Source organism: Muntiacus reevesi, chromosome 5, assembly GCF_963930625.1.
Source record: "Muntiacus reevesi chromosome 5, mMunRee1.1, whole genome shotgun sequence".
NCBI classification, from domain to species: Eukaryota; Metazoa; Chordata; class Mammalia; order Artiodactyla; family Cervidae; genus Muntiacus; species Muntiacus reevesi.
The window spans coordinates 58234600-58260914 of NC_089253.1; the positions used below are offsets into that span (position 1 = coordinate 58234600).

At 34.1% G+C, this 26315-nt stretch overlaps 1 non-coding gene across 1 annotated transcript; it reads right to left on the minus strand.

The window, feature by feature from the left end:
- Window positions 1-21277: 21277 nt before the first annotated feature.
- TRNAC-ACA (transfer RNA cysteine (anticodon ACA)) lies at window positions 21278-21349 on the minus strand. The gene has a single exon. It is a non-coding gene; the product is annotated as a tRNA-Cys (tRNA).
- Between the last annotated feature and the right edge of the window lie 4966 nt (window positions 21350-26315).

A 26315-nucleotide genomic window follows, 5' to 3' on the forward strand; every position in this document is an offset into this window, starting at 1 on the left:
AATCCCAGGGATAAATATCATTTGATCATAGTATACGATCATTTTAATGTTATTTAATGCTTTTAAATTTGGATTGCTAATTCAATCTCTGATAGTAAACTCTGATACTAAAGTCAGACAAGGACAACATAAGAAAATAGAATTATTTTTATCATTTTATCATTTGTAGAGACATGAATGGACCTGGAATGTGTCATACAGAATTGTCAGAAAGAGAGAAACAGATATCATGTATTAATGCATATATGTGGAATCTAGAAAAATGGTTTAGATGAACCTATTTGCAGGGCAGGAATAGGTAGACATAGAGAATGGACATGAGGACATACAGCAGATGTGGAGGGTAGGATGAATTAGGAGGTTAGAATGGACATATTTACACTGTGTGCTCAGTCGTGTCCAATTCTTTGTGACCCTCTGGACTGTAGCCCTCCAGGCTCTGATGTCCCTGGGAGTTTCTAGGCAAGAATACTGGAGTGGGTTGCCATTCCCTTCTCCAGGGGATCTTCCTGACCCAGGAACAGAATCTGCATCTCCGGCATCTCTTACAGTGGCAAGCAGTTTCTTCACCACTGAGCCACCTCATCTGTAAAGTAGATAGCTAGAGGGAACCTTCTGTATAGCATAAGGAGCTCAGCTCAGTGCTCTGTGATGACCTACATTGGAGGGGAGGGCTGGGGTGGGAGGGAGTTCCAAGAGAGAGGGGATATATTTATACACATAGCTGATACACTTTGTTAACAGCAGAAGCTAACACAACATTGTAAACAATTATACTGCAAAAGAAAACAGAAAAACAGAATTATAGGTCAATATCCTTTATGATATAAATGCAAAAATCCCCAACAAAATACAGGAAACAGAAATAAGGTTGACATTTTTAATGATGTCTTAACCTTACTTCCCTTTTTATCCTGCCAGCCAATATGCTATCATGTGAGAAAATCTTTAAATGTTATATTTCTACAAATTTTAGATCTCTGTGGCACAAAGACTACAGAATATATTAGTGTTATGAAAATTACAAAATAGAGCATTAATACAAGTCAAAACATTAAGCTACATTAAATCAATCCTTTGTTATCTATATATATTTTGTCTCATCCAATCACTGATTCATTCAGCAAATGATAATTTTCAAACTACTGTATTGTGAAAACCATGATGAATTCTGAGATATTCAGTGATGAATGAGTGATATAAACCCTGGATGCTTTAACTTTCAGTCTTGAAAGAGAGAGCTATAGGGATGGTAATGCAAGTATTAAGGATAATACTAATGTATAGATGTTATTGGAGCATATAACAGTGGGAATGACCTTTGTTTGTGGGAAATAATATCTTCAATGGCACTAAATGTGAGACTAGTTATAAGAATTAGCTATGTGATAATGCTAATAGAGAACATTGCAGGGAGTTAGACTTGAATGTGTGAGGCCCAGATACATCATAATAATCAGATAAATTTTAACATCTGGATAACAGAAAATACTGATCAATAGAAGGTCAAGGACCCAGATGGAGAGTGGCATGGGTGAGTTTGGGGAGATAAGCTGAGCAAGTTTATTCTAAGTGTCAGAGACCACGTTAAACATTTTTTTTTTTTTTTCTTTAACTAAGAACAATGGCGACATATTGTGAACAGAGAATGTAATGGCAACCCATTCCATTATTTTTGCCTGGAGAAGCCCATGGACACAGGAGCCTGGTGGAGGGTTTCAAAGATTTGAAAACAACTGAACAATCAACATTATACTATACTATACTGGTAATATAGTGAGAAGTTTTATCAGAATAGTGCCATGATAATTATCTACTTGAAAATCATCACTCTGACTCAGAATGGAGAGTGAATTACAGCAGGAGATTTGACTGAGTTGATGTTGGTAAAAATGGACAGAAGTAAGTGGTTTAGAAAAATGTTTGTGAAGGGAAAGCAATTAAGATTTATTGCTTGTTCCAATATATATTAACAGCATTTTCTACTTGAGAAAGAGTGGACGTTATTATTTCTCATTTGGATGTGTTCTTATTGGCTTCCTTATAAAACATCCAAATGAAAATAGGCGAACTCTGGGCCTGAGCTGTACAAATAAGTTTGCATCTGTTACATTAGCAGAATGAAGGAAAAAACCAAATGATCATTACAGTTGATGAAGAAAAATAATGAAAAAAATTCAACATCATTTCATGGTAAAATCATTCAACAAACTAAGCCATAAACTGTTCAATATAATAAAAGCCACGTTGAGTAATCCATAGCAAACATCATACTTAATGATGAAAGACTGAAGACTTTTCTTCTAAGATCTAAAACAAGGTAAGGATGCCTGTTTTGGCCACTTTAAATCAACAGAGTACTAGAAGTCCTAGACAATGCAATTAGCAAGAAGAAGAAATAAAAGACATCAAATTAGAAAGGAAGACGTAAAATAATCTCCTGCTGCAAATGAAATGACATTATATGTAGAAAACTCTAGAGATTATACACACACACACACACAAATGTTAGAACTAATAAATTAATCAAGGTAGGAAGACACAAAGTCAATACACAAAAACCAGTTGCATTTCTGTATACTAACAATGAACAATCTGGAATGGAAATTGAGAAAATAATTTACTTACAATGAAATGAAGAAAGAATACTTAGGAATTAACTAAGGAGTTAAATGATTTTCACACTGAAAATTAAAAAAAAAAAAAAAACACTGCTTAAAATAATTACAGAAGATATAAATAAATGAAAAGATGCCACAAGCTCATAGATTAGAAACCTTAATATTCTTAATATTGAAAGGTTGCTGCTGAGCCATGAAAGACACCAGGATTCTTGGCCTCTGGAGGAGAGGAATTCAAGCCAGAGTCAGTGATGAGGCTTGACCACTCAGAGCTTTTGTGTAATAAAGTTTTATTAAAGTATAAGAAATAGAGAAAGCTTCTGACATAGACATAAGAAGGGGACAGAAAGAGTGCCTCCCTGCTAGTCTTTAAAGGATAGTAATATACCTACTAGCAGGCTGCTAATTAGAAAATGGACATGTCTCAAAACAAATAGAGTGGCCCCAGGCCTCTCACCCACAACATGCATGTTGAGATAATATTGGCACAAGTTGAATCATCCAGGATCATTAAACAATTGACATGAATCTTGAAGAAAGGCAGGTTTCCAAGCAACTGCCTAGTTTCATTAACATAGATTAGAACAATTTTATGAGTAAGACATACTGGCTTGTTGAGTCATTATTGGTTCTGAGTCTTAGGCAGCACCCACTTGAAGAAAGACAAGAGTCTAGAGTAAATACTTAGTTCATTAACATAGCTTAAGAAAAACATTTCCATAAGAAAAACGCATTGGTTAGCTCAAGGTTTGAGAAAAGTTAAGTTCAGGTGGAACCAAGTGTTGTCATGCAACACAGAATTTTAAAAGAAACCTCCTTTTAATTTTGTATAGAGAAGGGGAAAAAATCTGATTCTTGTAGTTTGTTTCCTCCTGCTGCTTAAGAGAGAGATGAAGATGTCTGACACTTGCAGCCTATTTCCTCCATTTGGGGCCTCTAGCCTTCCTACCTGTTACCCTCTCAGTATGCTGACACAATTCAAATCAAGCTATATATTTAATGCTATTGCTATCAAAATCCCAATGACATTTTTGAAGAGAAAAAATTAATCCTAAAATTTATATGGAATCTCAAGCTGCTTCACATAACCAAAACAATCCTGAAAAAGAACAAATCTGGAGGACTCACATTTCCTGATTTCAAAGTATGCTACAAAGCTACAATAATCAAACATGTGTTCCTGACATAAAGATAGATATAGAGACCAATGGATTAAAATAGAAAGTTCAGAAATAATAAATGTTCACATTATTTTCAACAAAGCTTTCATGATCATTCAATGAATGAGACAACCTTTTCAATAAATAGTGCTGGGAAAGTTAATGATTTTGGAACTTTACTGAAGATTATATACAAAAAATTCTCAATTTTTTGAGAATTTGTGACATATATGTTGGACCTAAAATTATAAAACTCTCAGAAGAAAACATAAGGCAAAAATGTTATGATTTTGTCTTTGTCAGTGATTCTTGGCTTGACATCAATACATAGAAAACAAAAGAAAAGATGGATAAACTGGGTTTTATTATATTATTTCAATTGTGCATCAAAAGACACTATGAGTAGAGTAAAAGAAAACCCACAATATGAGAGAAAATATTCACAAATCGTAGACTTAATGAGGTTTTTAATATCTAGAATATATGGAGGACTCTTAAAACTCAACCATAAGAAAACAACTTGGTTCAAAAAATGGGCAAAGAACTTGAAAAGACAGTTCTCCAAAAAAATAAATGAATGATTAATAATCTCATGAAAAGGTGATCACCATTGCTCTTCCTTAGGGAAATGCAAATCAAATCACAATGAGATATCAACTCATAACCATTAGGATGGCTAATATTAAAACAAAACAGACATAGAAAAAAACAACTGCTGGTGAAGATGTGAGGAAATTTGAAAACATTGTGCATTGTTGTGAAATGTACTTGGTATAGCTGTTGCCAACACCGTAAAGTAATTCCTCAAAAAATTAGAAATAGAATGACCACAAAATGCAATAATTCCACTTCAGGGTATATAATCAAAAAAATTCAAACCATATCTTAAAAAGATATGTGTACGCCCAGGTCCATAGCAGTATTAGTCATAGTAACAAAAATGTGGAAGCAGCCCAAGGATCCACTGACAGATGAATAGGCAAACAAAATATGGTACTTATATATAATGGGATATTAGCCTAGAAAAGGAAGGAAATTCTGACATGGACAAACTTTGAGGACATAGGTGAAATAAACAATAAAAAACCTTAATTATTATCCTTAATACTTGAATTACCTTTCCTATCGCTCTCTCCTTCAAGGCTGAAAGTTAAAGCATCCAGGGCTTATATCACTCATTCATCACTGAATCTCTCTCTAGTTCTCTTTGTTTGAGATACCTACAATAGTCAAATTCATAGACAGAAAGTAGAGTTGTAGTATCCAAGGACTAGGGGTAGGGAAAATAGGGAATTATTGTTTAATAGATATAAAGTTTTAGTTTTGCAAGAAGAAAAGCATTTCAAAATAGATGGTGGTGATGTTTGCACAACAGTATGGATGCACTTAAAACACTTAAAAATGGTTAAGATTGTAAATATACTATTTTGTGTATTTTCTCACAGTAAAAAATAATGAAAAGAGAGACAGTTTTAGTTTAGCACATTTGCCTATTTACTCTTTCATTGAATTCTGCTCTTATTATTTCATTCTTTTGACACAGTTTCATTTCCTTTTATATATCTGTATTGTTTGATTTTTTTTTTCTATCAGCATGTACACAGTTTCATTTCTATTTTCTAGCTCTTAAGGTGGAAACTTAGATCATTCATTTTAGGCATTTTTTCTTGTAACATAAACATTTAGTGTCATAAACGTCTCTTAATCACTGCTTTAATTTCTTTCCATAGATTTTGGTATTTTTAAATTATATTTTCCAATTTCTTTAGTTTTTTTTCTTTAACTCCTTTGTAATTTTATTTTCTTTTATTTATTTTTCCTTTGTAATTTTAGAGTGCTTTATTTAAAAATTTTTCGGCTCATCTTCCAACAGATCTGTGATGCAAAGCCACTGAAGTAGAGTACATATTCCTCATAATTTCAACCCTTTTATATTCTTTTCTTTATAATCCTTGGCAGGTGGTCTACCATGCTGAAAACACTATATGCACTTAGTTTCAACTCCTGAATGACATCAAGAAAAATACTTCAGTATAAATAATATGAATTATCTTTTTTATCATTCAGTAATAATATTTCCTATATTAATTTGATACTGCCAGTGGCAGGATGAGGGAGGGGGAGAGACAGGGTTTGAAACTACCAGTTTAACTATCTAAAAGACAGTTTAATTGTCTAAAAGTCAATACATCCATGTGGTCACTTCCAATATAATGCTATAATTTCCCCTAATATCTCAGCAAAAAGAATTAGTTTAGTTTTTTGGCTATATAACAGTTATAAAGTTTTATTGACAGATTCTTGATTTATATTTCCTTGACTGCTAGTTAAGTTTGGGATCTTTTAATGTGTTTATTTGTTTTAGCATTTCTTTGAATTAGCTACTGATGTACATTGGATATTTTTACTATTTTATTATTAAGCTTCCTTTATTGATTTTTTGTTTTCATTATGGGTACTGATCCTTTGTGTGTGTTAGTCATGTCTGACTCTTTGCAACCAGAGTGTAGCTCACCAGGGTCTTCTGTTAATGGGATTCTCCAGGCAAGAATATTGGAGTGGGTTGCCATTCTCTTCTGCAGGGGAACTTATAACCCATGGATCAAACCCAGGTCTCCCGTATTGCAGGCAGACTCATTACCATCTGACCCACCAGGGAAGCCCTTTAGCTCTTATAAACTTGCAACCATTATTTCCCCCCTATCTGTGTGATATCATTTGTCATGAATGATCCACAAATCTCTACTGTATGATAGTCTTGGAGGTATGCTTTTCTGTTGAGTGGGTTGATTATTTTACACCTGTTATATTTTGAATCTTTTTTACAAAGGACTTCTGAGTTTAACATGCCTGCAAAATAATTTAATATTTATTTTTATTTTATTAATTAATTTATTAACCTATCCAAAATTAGCTTTTTATATAATAGGAGGCATAATTCAATGTTCTTTTCTTAGGTATCTTTGACAATATTATATATATTATTTGTTCTCAATATATTGAACTTCCTGCTTCTTGTATTGAGTCAAAATTATTAGTGAGGATATTTAATACACTGTCTATAATGATGTGAGAAAATTTTAATATTTTTAATAATGAAGCTAAAATGAATTTGAATGTGGATATGGTCCTAGACTCCTGAGATTTAAGTGATTAAATAATGTAATAAAACAATTATACAATGCTATCATTATCCCCAGGTACATATAAGAAAACCCAGAAGAGAGATTTAGATCTAGGCAGACCAATTCTAGAAACCAGTATTTAAGTACTGAATAAACACAATCATTTACACCATTAATGCAATCTCTCCTTGATATTGATGTCATATTCTAATAGCAAAACTCTAAGAAAAAACAAAACAAAACAAAAAAAAAAACTGTGGGGGGGGTGGATACTGCTTTCTATGTTTGAAGTCATAAAATCAAACTAGAAAGAGTATATTTGTTTCAACAATAGCTTATGTTGAACACACTCTGAAGATACTGAAGCCTTCATAAATAAGAAGATGTGTTATTAATAACTCAAGGATAAACATGACATTGGGATGATGGGTAATTTACAGTTTTACTTTTTTGGGGGGATAATCAATGCTGTAAAAAAGGTACATTTGTATGAAAAATATAAAAGCATGAGACTGACTGGGGCACAGTAGTGTTAAAGTAATTAAATGAGGAGGCCATTAGACTGAGATGACTTAGTGTCTGGAAGACTACATGGCAAATGAAAACCTAAGACCCAGTCACTTGTAAATGCACTATTATCCACATAAAAAAAGATTTTTAAAAACAGCAAATCACAAATGGTCAACTAGTTTTCACATATAGTGTATTCACATGAGCCATAGCCAATCAAATAATTTCCTTGTTTTGCTTCTGCATCTATTCTATAAAACCCTTTGTCCTAGCTCCTGCAGGTGGAGTACTTTCAGATTTGAATCTATGTCACTCAAAAAAAAAAAAAAAAAATCTTGAAAAGTTTTTATTTGCCTCAGTTTATCTGTTAACAATTTAGAAGACCAAAATTGATTTTTTTTTTTTTTTAAATCCGGGAAAATATAAGGTTACTGATAATTTAACACATTCTAATATCTTGTTTCTCAAATTTGAAGGGAACATAGAGGAATAAATTAGAATGTAGAAGATTATGAAAATACACAAAAGAAAAATATAGGACACATGAACTGATTCATAAATTATGTTAAACTAATGTTAAACTAGTTGATTAATTCTAGGCCTGAGATTACTTGATAATATATGGCTAAAATAACTGCTTTAAATCCACCAGTCAAAAAACAGATGCCCTTAGACTGAATTAGAGCTACAGTGTGGGAGGGACAAGATGGCAGAGTAGAAGGATTTGAGATTACTTTATCTCAGGAAACCACCAAAATCACAACTAACTGCTGAATAACCACCTACAGAAATGACTGGAATCTATGTAAAAAAAAAAAAAAAAAAAAAAATTTACATCCAAAGACAAATAAAAAGCCACATCAGGAAGGTAGGAGAAGCACTTTTGTGAGAAAATAAAATCCCAAACCTGCCAGGTGGCTGACCCACAGATAGGAAATGTATTCTATTGGAGAGGTTCTCCCACAGAAGTGACAGTTCTGAGCCCTGCCTCAGGTTCCTCAGCCTGAGGGTCTGATATTGAAAGGAGGAGCCTCCAGAGCACTTGGCTTTGAAGGCCAGGAGAGTTTGCATGCAGGGGCTCCAGGGGACTGGGAGAAATGCAGACTCTGCTCTTGGAGGACACACACACGTTCTCACGTGCACTGGGACCCAGCCCAATGCAGCGACTCCAGAGTAGCCTGGGCTAAACTGTTGGTGGGTCGTGGAGGATCTCTTGAGGGGGCAGGGGTCACCTGTAGCTCACGGTGGGAGCAAGGATACTAGTAGCAGAAGCTCCAGGGAATATTCACTGGGGTGAGCTCTCCTGGAGAGCTCAAGACTTGACCCAGCGAACAACCTGTGGGCCCCACTGCTGGGACACCTCAGGTCAAATAGCCAAGAGAGTAGCTGCCACACCCTACCATCAGGAGATGGCTGTCTGAAGTAGCCCAACGATTTACCAAGGTACTGTTTAAAGTTAAGCACTTCTATTTAAACAATGCAGTGATGTTGAAAATAAGATAATGCGGGACAAAATTTTTAAAAAGAAAAACACAAAATAAAAGAAAGCCTAGTAATTTTAATAAAACATAGTGATCAAACTCTTTAAAATTAAGGAAGAAAGAAATATATTTGTAAAATCTAAAAAGTTAAGGAGAAACAAGAAACATAAAGATAACTAAAGTATAAATCCAAAATAAACAAGGTACAAGTTGGAAAAATATATACGCAGAAAATAGTGTAAATAATCAGTTTGACTGTAGAGAGAGAAAAGCAAAGTAATTTATTAAAAATAATCTAAATAATACAAACATTAATTCAGAACTAAGAGAATATGTGTATGTTTCTTTGCAGAACAGAGCATTAACTTCTATGTAGTAAACTACAACAAAGCCTTAACAATCCTGAAAAATCAGTGAATATTACCCAGATTCTCTGAATGAAGCCTAATATGATTAAAAGTCACTGATGACAATTATAAAAAAATCTTTAAAAATTCATAAAATATATCTGTGCATAGCAAAGTACAATAATTACAATAATAGTTCTTGGACCCAGTAATGCAATACTTATTGCAATTAAAACAAAGATTTTAAATATGCCTAATAAAAACAATACAAGATATAAGCATTCATGCTATGCTATTAAAGAAATTAGCCAAACATAATCAAATTAATGCCTCTGCACTGCTTCTCAAAGGAAGAAAGTAAAGTTAGAGATGAGGAAAGGATTAATAGAACAAAGAACTATAAAATATATCAAAAATTAATACAGACAAAATCTCTCTCTTTGAAAATAATTAAAACACTAATAGTAATAACAGAACTCTCAGAGAACCTCCCAAGAAAAATTAAGAGACTTCCAATAAATAAAACATGGTGTGTCAAAATTACAAAAGTTCAGACACAGTAGGTATGATGTACTTAAAAGTGAAATATAAACAAATATACACCAATAAAATTTTTAAAACATAGTTTAAAAGTTAATTTTTAACAGAATGTTAGATTTGACCAAAGAAACAGAAAACTCTAATATACAGACAATGGCTAAAGAAACTGAAAATTTGATTGCCATAAAAACTCTTACCTAAAATACCATCATAGAAAATTCTAACTTTGAAGAAGGAAAATATAACTCCTCTCTGATACAGATCATTCTAAAGAAGAAATGATTAAAGGCTATTGAACGTGTTTTACAGTGATGGTAGAAGCTTAATTTTAAAACTGGATAAAGCCAATAGAAAAGAAATAAACAGGCACATGTATCTAATTCTCTACCCACAGCAGTCTCTGCAATATACCTGATACATCTGGTAAAGGTTTGGAGGTGGGAGGGGGGTTCAGAATGGGGAACACAAGTACACCCTTGGCAGATTCATGTCAATGTATGACAAAACCAATACAATACTGTAAAGTAAAATAAATAAATATATAAAACTGAAAAAAATAAATAAATAAAAACCTGGACAGTGACCACCAACACTACATTTTAGTTTTGTATTGTTTTGACAGGTATTCCATTTGCTATACATTTTACAAATTAGAGGAAATCACTTCTGAAAAAAGATACTGCTTCTATATTTTCATGTGCCATATATTTATTATCTTTTATATTTTCTCTATGGATATTTGGTTTATTATATTATGCAGACTTTTCATCTAAGAAATAATCATAAGGGTGATTTTATTTATTATTAATGTTAATTCAGGTGTAATTTCCTATAAGTGTATTTTGGTGGCTTTTTTTGCATTGCCTTATATCACCTTTACTTCATTTTTGTAATTTACACACTCATTGGCTTAATAAAGTTTTCTTGTTTTCTTTTTTTTTTTAATCGACCGTCTTTTCAAGGACAGCATTTTTACTATACCTTGGGACAATGTCCCAACAAGCAATTATGTAAACAGCTCCTTGTCCCCTTAGAAAAACATCCAAACAAAATAATGCCCTGAAAATTTTACTTATTAATGTCTATCTATTGTCAGATAAAATAGTTCAAAATTTTTTTACATACATGAAAGAGCTTTCTCAACAGAAATGTAAGAACTTTGAAGTCTGAGAAAATATCCATTAAATTTTGACAAGAAGGGAAATAAATTACATTCAGACTAATCTTACCTTCTGATGATATTGTTTTGTTCAATTTTTACTAATACTCGGAAAGTGCATATTCCTTAGACTGCTCTGGCAACAAGCACTGAGCTAGGCATGTCCATCCAACCCAGTTTTTCTTCCCATGTCTAGCAGAGTACAAGTCACACTACTTAGCTCAACAAATCATGTATGTGTTTTCACTTGTAGCAAACACATCCTCTAAACACCGATAGTTTTCTTTTTCTTATCAGATTGGCGATAGCTAAAGGAAAACCTTAACTCCACCAGCAAACTCCATCTCCCTGCACTTAGAGTGAAGTTAGAAACAATATCCATGCAGTTTTAAAGGATTTTTTAAGGAAAGTATTTGCATCCTTTCTGTGTCCAGCACATTTGGACAGATTCCTTGGCCTGCCAATCTTCTGTCAATGGAAATCCTCCAATCGACCCTTCACATTCAAGTGACATTTTGAAGATGGAAAATGAATCATGCCAGTTTCCAAATGACAGAATTTCTATACTTGATTAATTTGAATTTGTCATTTTGAAGACAAGTAACTATAAACTTGCTTTAATACTTTAAAAGGGGATGCCCCTGGACAATCTCTGTATCCCCAAATTATAGCCCATACACCCCACACCCTAATTCCTTTTGTATTTTCTCCAGATCTAAGGACCTATATTCTGTGCTGGTTATGCCCAAGCTCTATCCTATTATGTTATGAGCAACTTCATCACACATGGCTTTCTAAGGTGGTCAGTTTCCTCATATTTTGCAATCATTTCAGTTCTTTCTTTCTCTTTCACAGGCCTATGTTCTCCATATGGGTAGAAATCACATCAGCATTACTTTGTCATTATGTTAGTGTCTCAGGACCAGAAATCGTACCTGTTGCACTGTGCTTGCAAGCTAAGTCGCTTCAGCTGTGTTGGACTCATTGCGACCCTATGGACTGTAGCCTGCCAGGCTCCTCTGTCCACAGGATTCTCCAGGCAAGAATACTGGAGTGGGTTGCCGTTGCCCTCCTCCAGGGGCTCTTCCTGACCCAGGGATTGAACCCACATCGCTTACGTTTCATCTCCTACATTGGTAGCTGTTCAATAAAATCGTTCAGTGAGTAATGAATATATTTCCATACACTGTGGTCAGTCACAATGATCATCTCCTTCCACAACTGGCATTTCAAGCAACTGAGAAGCATTTATTTAGTGCCTAAAGAATACATATATTTAAGGTCTGATTATTATTTTTTATATTTGTGCAACTCATAATCTGCCCTTTAATTCTTGCCAGAATTATACTGCTGTGCTTAAAATTGTGAATTTTCAACCAGATTCTATGTAGCTTCTATAATTTACTAGCTTAGCTGTCCTCTTTCATAAAGACAGTCATTTGATTTTACTAGAGAGTAAAAACCAATTAAAATAATTCAGAAGCTCTTTCAAGTCTAGACTTACAATATTTGAAGAGAAATTTTGTCTTCAGACTCTTCTTTTTTAATACATCTATCAGCAAAAAAGTCTACTGTAGTAGCAGATCATCTGATTTTCCTAATTTGGGGAACAGGAGAACATATTTTGAATAAGCTAATATTTTTAAAATATAAAATGCTTTAAAAATGCAATTTTTAAAATAAAACAAAATGTTTAAGCATTTTTAAATGTGAAAAAAATTATAACATGAAGAATATAATGTCACAATCTGTTGCTTTCTGCAACCAAAAATCACATTTAAATATTCAGTGAGGTAAGTTTGATAAATATATGACATTTCTGCATAACAAAAATGGGTGAATAAACTTTTCCCAAAGCAGTTAAGTAAGCTTTATAATTTCACACACACACAGACATGCACACACATATATTACTTATAAAAAATAATCTATACTTAGCTAAGTTCAATTTAGTGTGTCTTGATGTGTGTTTCTTAAGCTCTCTTGGCCTCAGTTGTCTCTTTAATATGAAGATAATACCACCACTTATCTGGTACATTCAGATCATTGCTTAGGTTTGTAAATATGTAACATGTGTATTAATTTTTTAAAGGAAGAAATTTCTCCTTGACCCCTGTAATAACTTCATGACTAAAAGGCAATTTGTATGCAGATATATTTCAACTATTTAGTGCTAAACTATAAGCAAAGGTTGTCTTCAGATGGTGATCTGGCATCAGATCACTGAGAACTTTGTAGGTTGTTAATTTTATTAAACTCTTTATGAAAAGGAAAACACCCAAATTTCTAATGAGTTGGGTGAATTAAAATAGTGTTTCTATTGTAACTCTGTGATATAATTAGCATTTTACAATCTTGTCTGAATTTTTCTATATTTGTCAAGTTGAAATTTGAAGAAATTATCATCAGGATTTGTTAATCTACTAGTTATAATATTTTTTCATGACTCTTCAATATTGGTTTCTTTATGAATCATTGGCTCACATTCTTTGTTCAATTTTATCTTTCAAATTAATTTAAAATTTTAATGGATTAAATATAATAACCCTTTTCTAAAAATTTTTTGTTTTGCAAATATTTTTCCAAATATCATTTCCCTCTTGAGTTTGCAATCGCTTGTTTCCTGGACAGAAATAATTTTTTGCAGTTTAAATTACCTCTTCTGGCCAAGCATAGCTTCACTGTATGTTTTAAGTTGTTCTGTTTTAGTTTGTATTTTGTTTTGTTTTTAACTGTTTTGTTTTGAAATGTTGAAACTAGTCAGTGTATTTGAAAAATTTACAGCTATTTCTTCTTTTTTATGACATAATTTAGAGGTGCCATGTAAATTCATTTGAAGATTAGTTTTATTATAAGTTCTGTGTTTCAATTAAAAATGAGTTCATAATTATTCCAACATCATTAATTAAATAATTTATTATCACTCATTGGAAATGGCATCTTTATTATATAATAGATAATAATTAGTATATGAGGTGCTATATCTGATGCTAAACAAAGGTCTAATAAATTGCATTTATAACTACTGAAACTATAATTTTTAACAAACTAAATTTAATGTTCCATTTAAAAAATATCAGTTTATTGAAAGTTTATAGTTCTATCCAAGGGACAACTGTTTTGAATTTTCTTTTATGGTTAGATAAGGCATTTGTTTGCAGTAAAATGCTCAGGGCAACTAAGTTTAATTCATTTGTGTGAAAAATTGTTTTTAGGTCAAACATAGTCTAATTCTTTTTCTTTTCTCGAGTAACCACAGTCACCTCTATCTAGCAGTCTCTAACTGAATAATAGGTTCATTGTTTTTTTAACAATGTTTAGATTTTTCATTTTAAAATGTTGAAAAATGCATAATAGCATTATATGTGACTTTATACACAATAAAGCAACATGACCATCACATTGAAACTACTACAGTGTGCAAACATTTTCTTATAGGTTACACAATTAAGACCCGGAAACCATGCCTTACTCTTTTAATCTGACTGATATTCTCAGTTCATATCTCCTTAATTCATCTTTTATGAACTACTAGATCCCCTAAATTCTTTCTATTAACTGCAAAGACAATTTATACTCTCAAGACTTTTTAAGCAGCTTTAGTATACAAATTTTAGAGTGTTTTAACGATGATGCATTATTAAAAAACAGAGACATTACTTTCCCGACAAAAGTCTGTCTAGTCAAAGCTATGGTTTTTCCAGTAGTCATGTATGGATGTGAGAGTTGGACTGTAAAGAAAGCTGAACACCAAAGCATTGATGCTTTTGAGCTGTGGTGTTGGAGAAGATTCTTGAGAGTCCCTTGCACAGCAAGGAGATCAAACCAGTCAGTCCTAAAGAAAATCAACCATGAATATTCATTGGAAGAACTGATGCTAAAGCTGGAATTCTAACTACCTGATGCAAAGAGCAGGGTCATTGGAAAAGACCCTGATGCTGGGAAAGATGGAAGGCAGGAGGAGAAAGGGAGTCAGAGAATGAGATGGTTGGATGACATCACTGACTCGATGGACATGAGTTTGAACAAGCTCTGAGAGTTGGTGATGGACAGGGAAGCCTGGCGTGCTGTAGTCCATGGAGTCACAAAGAGTCAGACACAACTGACTGAACTTATCTGAATGATGATACAAAATAATAATAAATCTACAAAGCAATCAAAATTTGTATGGGTGTGGAATAAATGATGCAAGTGTTTAATGCACATTTTCCACTTAGTAATAATTTGTTGCTTAGGGTATTCTACTTGATTTTAGAAAATAAATTTTCTGTCTTTAATTTATACATCTACTTATGCTTTATTGACTATGCCAAAGACTTTGATTGTGTGGACCACAACAAACTCTGGAAGCACAATTTGGAATGAAGATTGCCAGAAGACATATCAGTAATCTCAGATATGCAAAGGTCACCACCCTTATGACAGAAAGCAAAGAACTAAAGAGCCTCTTGATGAAAGTGAAAGAGGAGAGTGAAAAAGTTGGCTTAAAATTCAACATTCAGAAAACTAAGATCATGGCATCTGGTCCCATCATTTCATAGCAAATAGATGGGAAAACAGTGGAAACAGTGGCTAACTTTATTTTGGGGGGCTCCAAAAACACTGCAGATGGTGACTGTAACTATGAAATTAAAAGACACATGCTCCTTGTGCACCGCAATGTGTAAGACAAATTCTAACACGTATGAAAGGAAAAATTAACAATAACACAGGGGACACTTTAATACCCCATTCACACCTAGGCATAGAGCAAGTAGACAGAAAATTAATAAGGAAACACAAACTTTAAATGATACAATAGACCAGTTAGACCTAATTGATAGCTATAGGACGTTTCACCACAAAACAATGAATTTCAACTTTTTCTCAAGTGCACATGGAACCTTATCAAGGATAGATCACATCCTGGGCCATAAATCTAACCTTAGTAAATTCAAAAAAATTGAAATCATTCCAAGCATCTTTTCTGACCACAATGAAGTAAGATTAGATGTCAATTACAGGAGAGAAACTATTAAAAATTCCAACAGATGGAGGCTGGAAAACACACTGCTGAATAACCAACAAATCAGAGAAGAAATCAAAGAAGAAATCAAAATATGCATAGAGATGAATGAAAATGAAAACACAACAACCCAAAAGCCATGCGACACTGTAAAAGCTGTGCTAAGGGGAAGGTTCATAGCAATACAGGCTTACCTCAAGAAACAAGAAAATAGTCAAATAAATAACCTAATTCTACACCTAAAGCAACTAAAGAAGGAAGAAATGAAGAACCCCAGGGTTAGTAGAAGGAAAGAAATCTTAAAAATTAGGGCAGAAATAAATGCAAAAGAAACAAAAGAGACCAGAGCAAAAATCAACAAAGCCAAAAGCTGGTTCTTTGAGAAGATAAATAAAATTGACAAACCATTAGCCAGACTCATCAAGAAACAAAGGGAGAAGAATCAAATCAACAAAATTAGAAATGAAAATGGAGACATCACAACAGACAACACAGAAATACAAAGGATCACAAGAGATGACTATCAGCAACTATATACCAATAAAATGGACAACTTGGAAGAAATGGACAAATTCTTAGAAAAGTACAACTTTCCAAACTGAACCAGGAAGAAATAGAAAATCTTAACAGACCCATCACAAGCACAAAAATGGAAACTGTAATCAGATATCTTCCAGCAAAAAAAAAGCCCAGGACCAGACGGCTTCACAGCTGAATTCTACCACAAATTTAGAGAAGAGCTAACACCTATCCTATTCAAACTCTTCCAGAAAATTGCAGAGGAAGGTAAACTTCTATGAGGCAACATTCTATGAGGCAACAATCACCCTAATATCAAAACCAGACAAAGATGCCACAAAAAAAGAAAACTACAAGCCAATATCACTGATGAACATAGATGCAAAAATCCTTAACAAAATTCTAGCAGACAGGATCCAACAACTTATTAAAAAGATCATACATCATAACCAAGGGGGCTTTATCCCAGGGATGCAAGGATTCTTCAATATTCACAAATCAATCAATGTAATACACCACACTAACACATTGAAAGATAAAAACCATATGATTATCTCAATATGCAGAGAAAGGCTTTGACAAAATTCAACATCCATTTATGATAAAAATCCTCCAGAAAGCAGGAATAGAAGGAACATACCTCAACATAATAAAAGCTATATATGACAAACCCACAGCAAACATTATCTTCAATGGTGAAAAATTGAAAGCATTTCCCTGAAAGTCAGGAACAAGACGAGAGTGCCCACTCTCACCACTACTATTCAACATAGTTTTGGAAGTTTTGGCCCCAGCAATCAGAGCAGAAAAAGAAATAAAAGGAATCCAGATTGGAAAAGAAGAAGTAAAACTATCACTGATAGTCATCGCTGATGTCATGATCCTCTACATAGAAAACCCTAAAGACCCCACCAGAAAATTACTAGAGCTAATCAATGAATATAGCAAAGTTGCAGGATATAAAATTAACACACAGAAATCCCTTGCATTCCTATACACTAACAATGAGAAAACAGAAAGAGAAATTAAGGAAACAATACCATTCACCATTGCAACAAAACGAATAAAATACTTAGGAGTATATCTACCTAAAGAAACAAGAGACCTATACATAGAAAATTATAAAACACTGATGAAAGAAATCAAAGAGGACACAAATAGGTGGAGAAATATACAATGTTGGTGGAGTTGAAAAATCAATATAGTGAAAATGAGTGTACTACCCAAAGCAATCTATAGATTAAATGCAACCACTATCAAGCTACCAATGGTATTTTTCACAGAATTAGAACAAAAATTGTGTGAAATAATTTCACAATTTGTATGGAAATACAAAAAGCCTTAAATAGTCAAAGCAATCATGAGAAAGAAGAATGGAACTGGAGGAGCCAACCTGCCTGACTTCAGGCTCTACTACAGAGCCACAGTCATCAAGACAGTATGGTACTAGAACAAAGGCAGAAATATAAATCAATGGACCAAAATAGAAAGCCCAGAGATAAATCCACGCACCTATGGACATCTTATCTTCGACAAAGGAGGCAAGAATATACAATGGAGAAAAGACAATTTCTTTAACAAGTGGTGCTGGAAAAACTTGTCAACCACTTGTAAAAGAATGAAACTAGAACACTTTCTAACACCATACACAAAACTAAACTCAAAATGGATTAAAGATCTAAATGTAACCAGAAACTATAAAACTTCTATAGGAAAACTTAGGCAAAATACTCTCCAACATAAATCACAGCAGGATCCTCTATGACCCACCTCCCAGAGTATTGGAAATAACAGCAAAAATAAACAAAAGGGACCTAATTAAACTTAAAAACTTTTGAACAACAAAGGAAACAGTAAGCAAGATGAAAAGACAGCATTCAGAATGGGAGAAAATAATAGCAAATGAAGCAACTGACAAAGTATTAATCTCAAATATATACAAGCAAATCCTGCAGCTCAATTCCAGAAAAATAAATGACCCAGTCAAAAAGTGGGCCAAAGAACTAAACAGACATTTCTCCAAAGAAGACATACAGGTGGCTAATAAACACATTAAAAGATGCTCAACATCACTCATTATCAGAGAAAAGCAAATCAAAATCATAATGAGGTACCATTTCACACCAATCAGAATGGCTGCTATTCAAAAGTCTAAAAGGAATAAATGCTGGAGAGAGTGTGGAGAAAAGGAAACATTCTCCCACTGTTGGTGGGAATGCAAACTAGTACAGCCACTACAGAGAACAGTGTGGAGATTCCTTAAAAAACTGAAAATAGAACTGCCATATGACCCAGCAATCCCACTTCTGGGCATACACACCAAGGAAACCAGAATTGAAAGAGACATGTGTACCCCAGTGTTCATCACAACACTGTTTATAATAGCCAGGACATGGAAGCAACCTAGATGCCCATCAGCAGACGAATGGATAAGGAAGCTGTGGTACATATACACAATGGAATATTACCCAACCATTAAAAAGAATACATTTGAATCAGTTCTAATGAGGTGAATGAAACTGGAGCCTATTATACAGAGTGAAGTAAGTCAGAAAGAAAAACACCAGTACAGTATACTAACGCGTATATATGGAATTTAGAAAGATGGTAATGATAACCCTATATGAGAGACAGCAAAAGAGACACAGATGTATAGAACAGTCTTTTGGACTCTGTGGGAGAGAGTGAGGTTGGGATGATTTGGGAGAATGGCATTGAAACATGTATATTATCATATGTGAAATGAATCGCCAGTCCAGGTTCGATGCATTAGACAGGGTGCTTGGCGCTGGTCCACTGGGATTACGCAGAGGGATGGAATGGGGAGGGAGTGGGAGTGGAGTTCAGGATGGGGAACACATGTACACCCATGGCAGATTCATGTCAATGTATGGCAAAACCACTACAATATTGTAAGGTAATTAGCCTACAATTAAAAGAAATAAATTCATATTAAAAAATAAAATAAAATGAATTACAGAAAAAAAAAAGGATAAATGCTCCTTGGAAGAAAAGTTATGACCAACCTAGACAACATATTAAAAAACAGAGATATTACTTTGCCAACAATGGTCTATCTAGTCAGAGCTATGGTTTCTCCAGTAGTCCTGTGTGGAGGTGAGAGTTGAACTATAAAGAAAGCTGAGTGCAGAAGAATTGATGCTTTTGAACTGTGTTGTTGGAGAAGACTCTTGAGAGTCCCTTGGACTGCAAGGAGATCCAACCAGCCCATCCTAAAGGACATCAGTTCTGGGTGTTAATTGGATGAACTGATGCTGAAGCTGAAACTAGAATACCTTGGCCACCCGATACAAAGAACTGACTCATTTGAAAAAACCCTGATGCTGGGAAAGATTGAAGGCAGAGGAGAAGGGGATGACAGAGGATAAGATGGTTGGATGGCATCACTGATTCAATGGACATGAGTTTGCATAAACTCTGGGAGCTGGTGATAGACAGGGAGGCCTGGTGTCCTGCAGTCAATGGGTTCCCAAAGGGTCAGACACGATTGAGCAACTGAACTGAACTGAATTTATACTAATATTGTTTAAAAATTCTAAATGTGATACTGGAGAAGACTCGAGAATCCCTTGGACAGCAAGGAGATCGAGCCAGTCATTCTTAACGGAAATTAACTATGAATATTCATTGGAAGACTGATGCTAAAGCTGAAGCTCCAATACTTTGACCATCTGATATGAAAAACCAATTCACTGTAAAAGACTCAGATGCTGCAAAAGATTGAGGATAGGAGAAGTGGGTGACACAAGATGAGATGGTTGGATGGTATCACTGACTTAAAGGACATAAGTTTGTGCAAACTCTGGGAGATAGCGAAGGACAGGGAAGCCTGGTGTGTTGCAGTCCATGGGGCCGCAAAGTGTCAGACATGACCAAATGACTCAACGTCTCCCTATATATTGAAGAAAGTTTGAGCCAAGGTTATTTTTATTCCTGCTGTTCTTGTTTTAGAAAAGAATGATTTGAATATAAAATCTGGAATACCTTGAACATGATTTAATAATTAGATCCAAAATTTTGCTATATGCCTTCTTGTTTAGTCTTAAAATTAATTTATTTTACTTAAAAACATGAACCTTATACAAATTATTAAATTGGTTTCTCTATCAATAGATTTTTCTTGTTATCATGTACTGATAATTTAGCAAAGATAGCCTCGTCCTTAAAAGTCATTTATTCCACTGTTCCTTTTTCTTATGAAGGGAAGAGAACATGGCATTATAACCTTTGGATGTACCTAATCCATTGATATAATATCAAGTAAATTAAGCTTGTCTAATCTGAGCTGTGTTTAAAGTACAGCTTTTAACTCAAGTATCTTAAAGTGCTTGAATAAAAGAAGTACATAAATTTCCTAATAGTGATATGTTTCTTCTTATGTTTTTATCAGTTCTTATGGCTTCAACATGAAACTGAATATCCAAGTTTAAAATTACTTTAAAAATTCTCAAGAAACATATACACATGTTATTTCAATATTCTGTATGCCTATGGATGCATTTGTTGTTGTTTAGTCACTATGCAATGTCCGACTATTTGTGACCCCCTAGACAGTAGCCACCAGGCTCCTTTGCCCATGAGATTTCCCCAGCAAGAACCCTGGAGTGAGTTGCCATTTCCTTCTCTGGGGGATATTCCTGACCCAGGAATCAAACCCACGTGTTCTGCATTGGCAGGAGTATTCTTTATTACTGAGTCACCAGAAAAGCCCATATGTACGCTCCTCCATCTATGGGATTTTCCAGGCAAGAGAACTGGAGTGGGTTGCCATTTCTTTCTCCAGAGGATTTTCCCAACCCAGGGATCGAACCCAGGTCTCCTGCATTGTAGGCAGATGCTTTACCATCTGAGCCACCAGGGAAGTCCTATATGTATGCACAACCACATATAAATCATTATGGCAGATAGGCCTAATTCTTTTTTTAAATATGCAATTAAAATTTATGTGTAATTGTCATATGTTGTTTTCAATAATTCTTAGTACACTAGAAGCATATTCTAGTCATAGCTACTAAATAAAAACATGAAAAAGACACACATATAGAAATATGTTAAATTAAATGAACCAATGTCCTCATAAAAGCCTATTTAGATACTCCACATTGAAATTATTTTTCCTCCAGCTTCTTTTTTTATTATAACAATTCAATTATTTTATGCCATTAATTCCTTGTTGTCATTATTATTACCGCAGTTTTCTGATCTTCTTATTTTCACACTTCTCCTCTGCTTAAACTCTCCTTTTTCCTGTTGTCATATTTCTGTAGGCATTAGACTGAATAATCCTCACTTGTTCATCAAGCTGCAGCTTTCTTGTAGGGAACACTTTACTTTTTTCCGTAGAAGGAACACTAACTGTGTCATGCCAACCTAAGAAAAGCCTCCCAGGGCATGCACTTATTTACAGGGGTGCAGGCTCTCATCTCCTGGTTGGGTGACATTTGAGCTGCTAGTGAAAGGGAGCCATTCTCTCGTGCCCCTCCTGGGAGCATAGTGAATCCCAGTGGACATCAGCAATACTCCAAGAAGGTTTCAGTTGTGTACCAAGACTGAATTCTATGACTTGGTTGGTAAATTTTAAGATGAAAGCAGGCAGGAAGTTTCACTGATTGTATACTTAGGACAGAGGGCAGCATTTTAAGGTTATGTACTGACCTTTTGGTTCAGGAAATAGATGTCTAGATTATGATCAATTTGTATCTTATGAGTTTTAGAAAATACAGTCTGCAATTTCCAGAATAAAAACTCATATCATTTTATTAGGACACTACTAGAGCTTCTAGTAGGTACTTTTTTTTTTAAAGAATTCCATAGGAATGCTTCTAATTGACATTTTCCTATATTATTCTTTTCTTGTGCTGTTTAAATCAGTTTAATGATCATGGTTACAGAATGAGTGGGGCAGTTTTCTTCATGTTATGTTTCTCACTTATCTCTTAAAATATTTTCTAATTCTTGGAAGTTTACTCGCCATCTGGATCTTGAACATTTTTGTGCAGGAAGTTATCATATTGACCAAAAGTTAATTCAGGCTTTTCCATACATCTTAGAGAAAAACCCAAATGAACTTTTTGGTCAACCCAAATTTTCAAATTAAATATTTGCTTGTTATTCATATTTTGAGGAAATCAGGAACCTTACTTAGTAACATATCCCTGGAGGAATAAATAATGGTGATATTCTAATTTGTGACCACTTGTGTTGTTTAAATTTTAAGGTAGTTTTTCCAAGGGGCAGAATCTCCATTGAAACTGCAATTAACTGTTACATACCTCAAATTGCTCAGCCTGAATCCATAAAAGTTCTATTAACAAGTTCTTATGTTTTGCTTCTTTCCAAGAGCCTTTAACCTCTGACTGGTTCACGAAATGTGTTTTTGTCCTTCAGTTGCTAATTTTGTGTGACTCTTTGCAACTCCATGTTCTTAGCATACCAGGTTCCTCTGTCCTCCACTATCCCCCAGAGTTTACTCAAATTCATGTCCACTGAGTTGGTGATGCTATTTAACCACTTCATCCTCTGCTGCCCCTTTCTCTTTTGCCTTCAATCTTTCCCATCATCAGGGTCTTTTCGAAAGAGGTGGTTCTTTGCATCACAGGGCCAACACATTACAGCTTCAGCATCAGTCCTTCCAATGAATATTCAGGGTTGATTTCCCTTAGGATGAACTTGTTTGATCTCCTTGCTGTCCAAAGGACTCTCAAGAATCTTCTCCAGCACCACAGTTCAAAAGCATCTTTGGTGCTCAGCCTTCCTTATGGTACAGCTCTCACATCCATACGTGCCTACTGGAAAAACCATAGCTTTGACTAGAAGGACCTTTGTTTGCAAAGTGATGTCTCTGCTTTTTAATATGCTGTCTAGGTTTGTCACAGCTTTTCTTCCAAGGAGCAAGTGTCTTTTAATTTCAAGGCTGCAGTCACCATCTGCAGTGATTTTGGAGCCCAAGAAATTAAAATCAGTCACTGCTCCCACATTTTTCCCATTCTATTTGCAATGAAATGATGGGACAAGATGCCATGATCTTAGTTCTTTTAATATTGAGTTTAAAGCCACGTTTTTCACTCTCTTTCACCATCCTCAAGAAGTTATAATAGGTTAGAAGATAGGCAAGCTGGCAAATTTATTCCTCCTGCTGTGGTGTCCCCAGCTCCTCTTCCCTGCTTCTATTTGACATCGCCTTTGTTTTCCTCATTTAGTGCTTGGTCTCTGCTGTTTTTCCTGGAAATTTTGCATTTTTCTTTACTTCAGAGTTCTCCTCCTTTACAGAGATGTGACCCACCACTCCATCTCTCTGTTGGTTTATCCCAACTTGCATTTTGTGTATGAATGTGTGTGTGTGTGAGTGTGTGTGTGTACCCTCTACCTTCTACTCATATCTGTCCACACAACTGGGGTTTGGATTTATCAGCACCCAATTATTGATAAGTTTTGCTTAAGGGATTAATATTTTACTGAAGCTAATCACTAACATGAAAAAGTAAGAGATTTGATGGGTCCCCAGATTATTTTTAATATATGGTTTAAAAGAAATCTCTAGTTCACTTATATCACTTTGAGAATTTTAGTTGGAAACCAGTCTGGAAATCTGACAAGGATAAACTTTCACATAATTTTTTTCACTCTCTAACTGGCAAGATCAGAAATGCCATGAAAAGTAGACTGTCATACAGTATATTTTCTACTTCAGCTCGTTTCTGCACTCGTGTAGACACACAGTCATATGCCTGCATACATAAAATCACATTCTCAAAGCCTAAAGAAGAAAAGAGTGGGGAGAGAGCTGCGTTCAATTATCTCCCAGGCTTTGTCCAAAGATTAATTGATCTAAGAGATAATAACACCTGATAATAATCATTTTCCACTTATAAGGGAGCTGACAAAGTAAACAGAATGTATTTTTCTCACTGTTTCTGTTCTTCATTGTAAAAATAACCAACTCAAATTTTAGATAAGATGCAAATTCCATTTTTAAATATGGGAAAGCCTATTAAAAAATTCAGTCTACATGCTAATTTAGTTTTTATAGTATTAAGCTATGTACATAGAGAGACAGTGTAATACCAGCATATTAATTCAGTGCCCACTTCATTCCATTTCATTTTACTCCAGGCACAATTAAGTCTAGATAGCACAGTTCATGTGTTTTATGAGGCACTGAACTGGTAGCATATGAGAAAATCATGCCCGTTCTTGCTGCTGCTTCTGACAGGGTGGGAAGATAATAGGCCAATCTTCCTTCTTGATGACTCCTGCCTGACCAGAAAAGAAGAGGGAGAAGAGGAATTGAATCATTTTAAAAGAGGCATTTGTGCAGAATGAAGAGTGAACTATCAATTGAGTCGTACTTGACAGAAAATGGCACTTTTGCCTTCCGGCATCTTTTTAAGAGTAAGAACAAAGTTATATTTAATATCTTCTTGATTTCACCCAATGAACATTGAATTTTCCCAAACATCTATCAGAATAAATGGTATCTTGGTGTCACTGTTATTATCATAGGTAACTTCATAGAAGAGAGAGACTATAACCACATTTAAGCTAATTTCCTGGGATTGAGTCTCCCTATATGAAGGCAATATAAGTGACAAGACACAGAGGAATTTCCATAACACCAAATTATAAAGACATAGGACTCAAATTCCCAAATAAAGTTTAAAATTCATATCAATTAGACTCTCATTTCATAAGTTAGTGATGAAAACTATAAAATATTATTTATACTGTCTATATGTCTACAGTTTTCTTTATCTATTGATATAAAAATTTAAGCTCTTTCTACATCATCTGGAAGACTATAAAATAAGACAAATATTATACTTCTGCCTTTCTAGTGCTTTGAAATTCCACTTGCTTTACTTAATTTTCCATTGTCTTAGTTTTTAGGTTTTTTTTTGTTTTGTTTTTCATTTTTAATAAACAGAATATTGTATAGTTTTTCAGTTATTTTTATTTCAATGTTACTTAACCAGTCTATTTATGGCAGGAATTATAAACATGTATGTCAGTAACAGTAGCAAGAGGTACTGAATTGGTAGTGATTCTTTATGGTTATAATCATTTTGGTTTAGGATGGCTTTACATTATGTATGGTAAATTCCATAAACATAAGACTAATTTAAGCTTAGATATAACAAATGAAGTTTTTATCAATAATAGGAATTTGGACCAAGCTATGGATTTCCTGAAATATCTGTTTTGTTTCATAAAACCTCGTTCAACTCATCTCAGGGCCTGGATTCTGAATTTCTTTTATTTTATTGTGCCTGCTATTCTATCACAGTGACTAAGTCACAGTATCTCATAATTTTTTTTTTTTTTTAGTCCTTTCAGTGTCTTATTTCACATTCCTTGCAAACTAGCAAATGGCTGATTATTATACATAATTCTCTCTTAAGGGTGTTTCATGTGCATTTTTATAAGAATTTGCAATTGATCATGGAAGATTAATTCAGCCTTATTTTAGTCCAGAAGATTCCTTTATTTGTACTCATTATATTAGAGCTACTAGTCAATTTATAAATACATGCATGGCTCATATTTATTATATGTAAACCTAAATCCTTATCTTTCAAATTTAAAACTCATAATCTATCAGATCTTCCATATTGACAAATATAAGATTAAAGTACCAGTTTTACAGTTATGTGTCTTGCCAAAATGTGTTGAAACCATTTCTCCTTTAGTTACTGAAAAATTCGTTGACAAAATTATACTGTTTGGCGGGGGGGGGGCGGTTAAAGCTTTAAAGCGCATCAAATTTAGCTCAGAAAGAAAGTCTTAGGATTTTTTTAAACATTCTAGAAGAATTTCTTAACTCATTTATC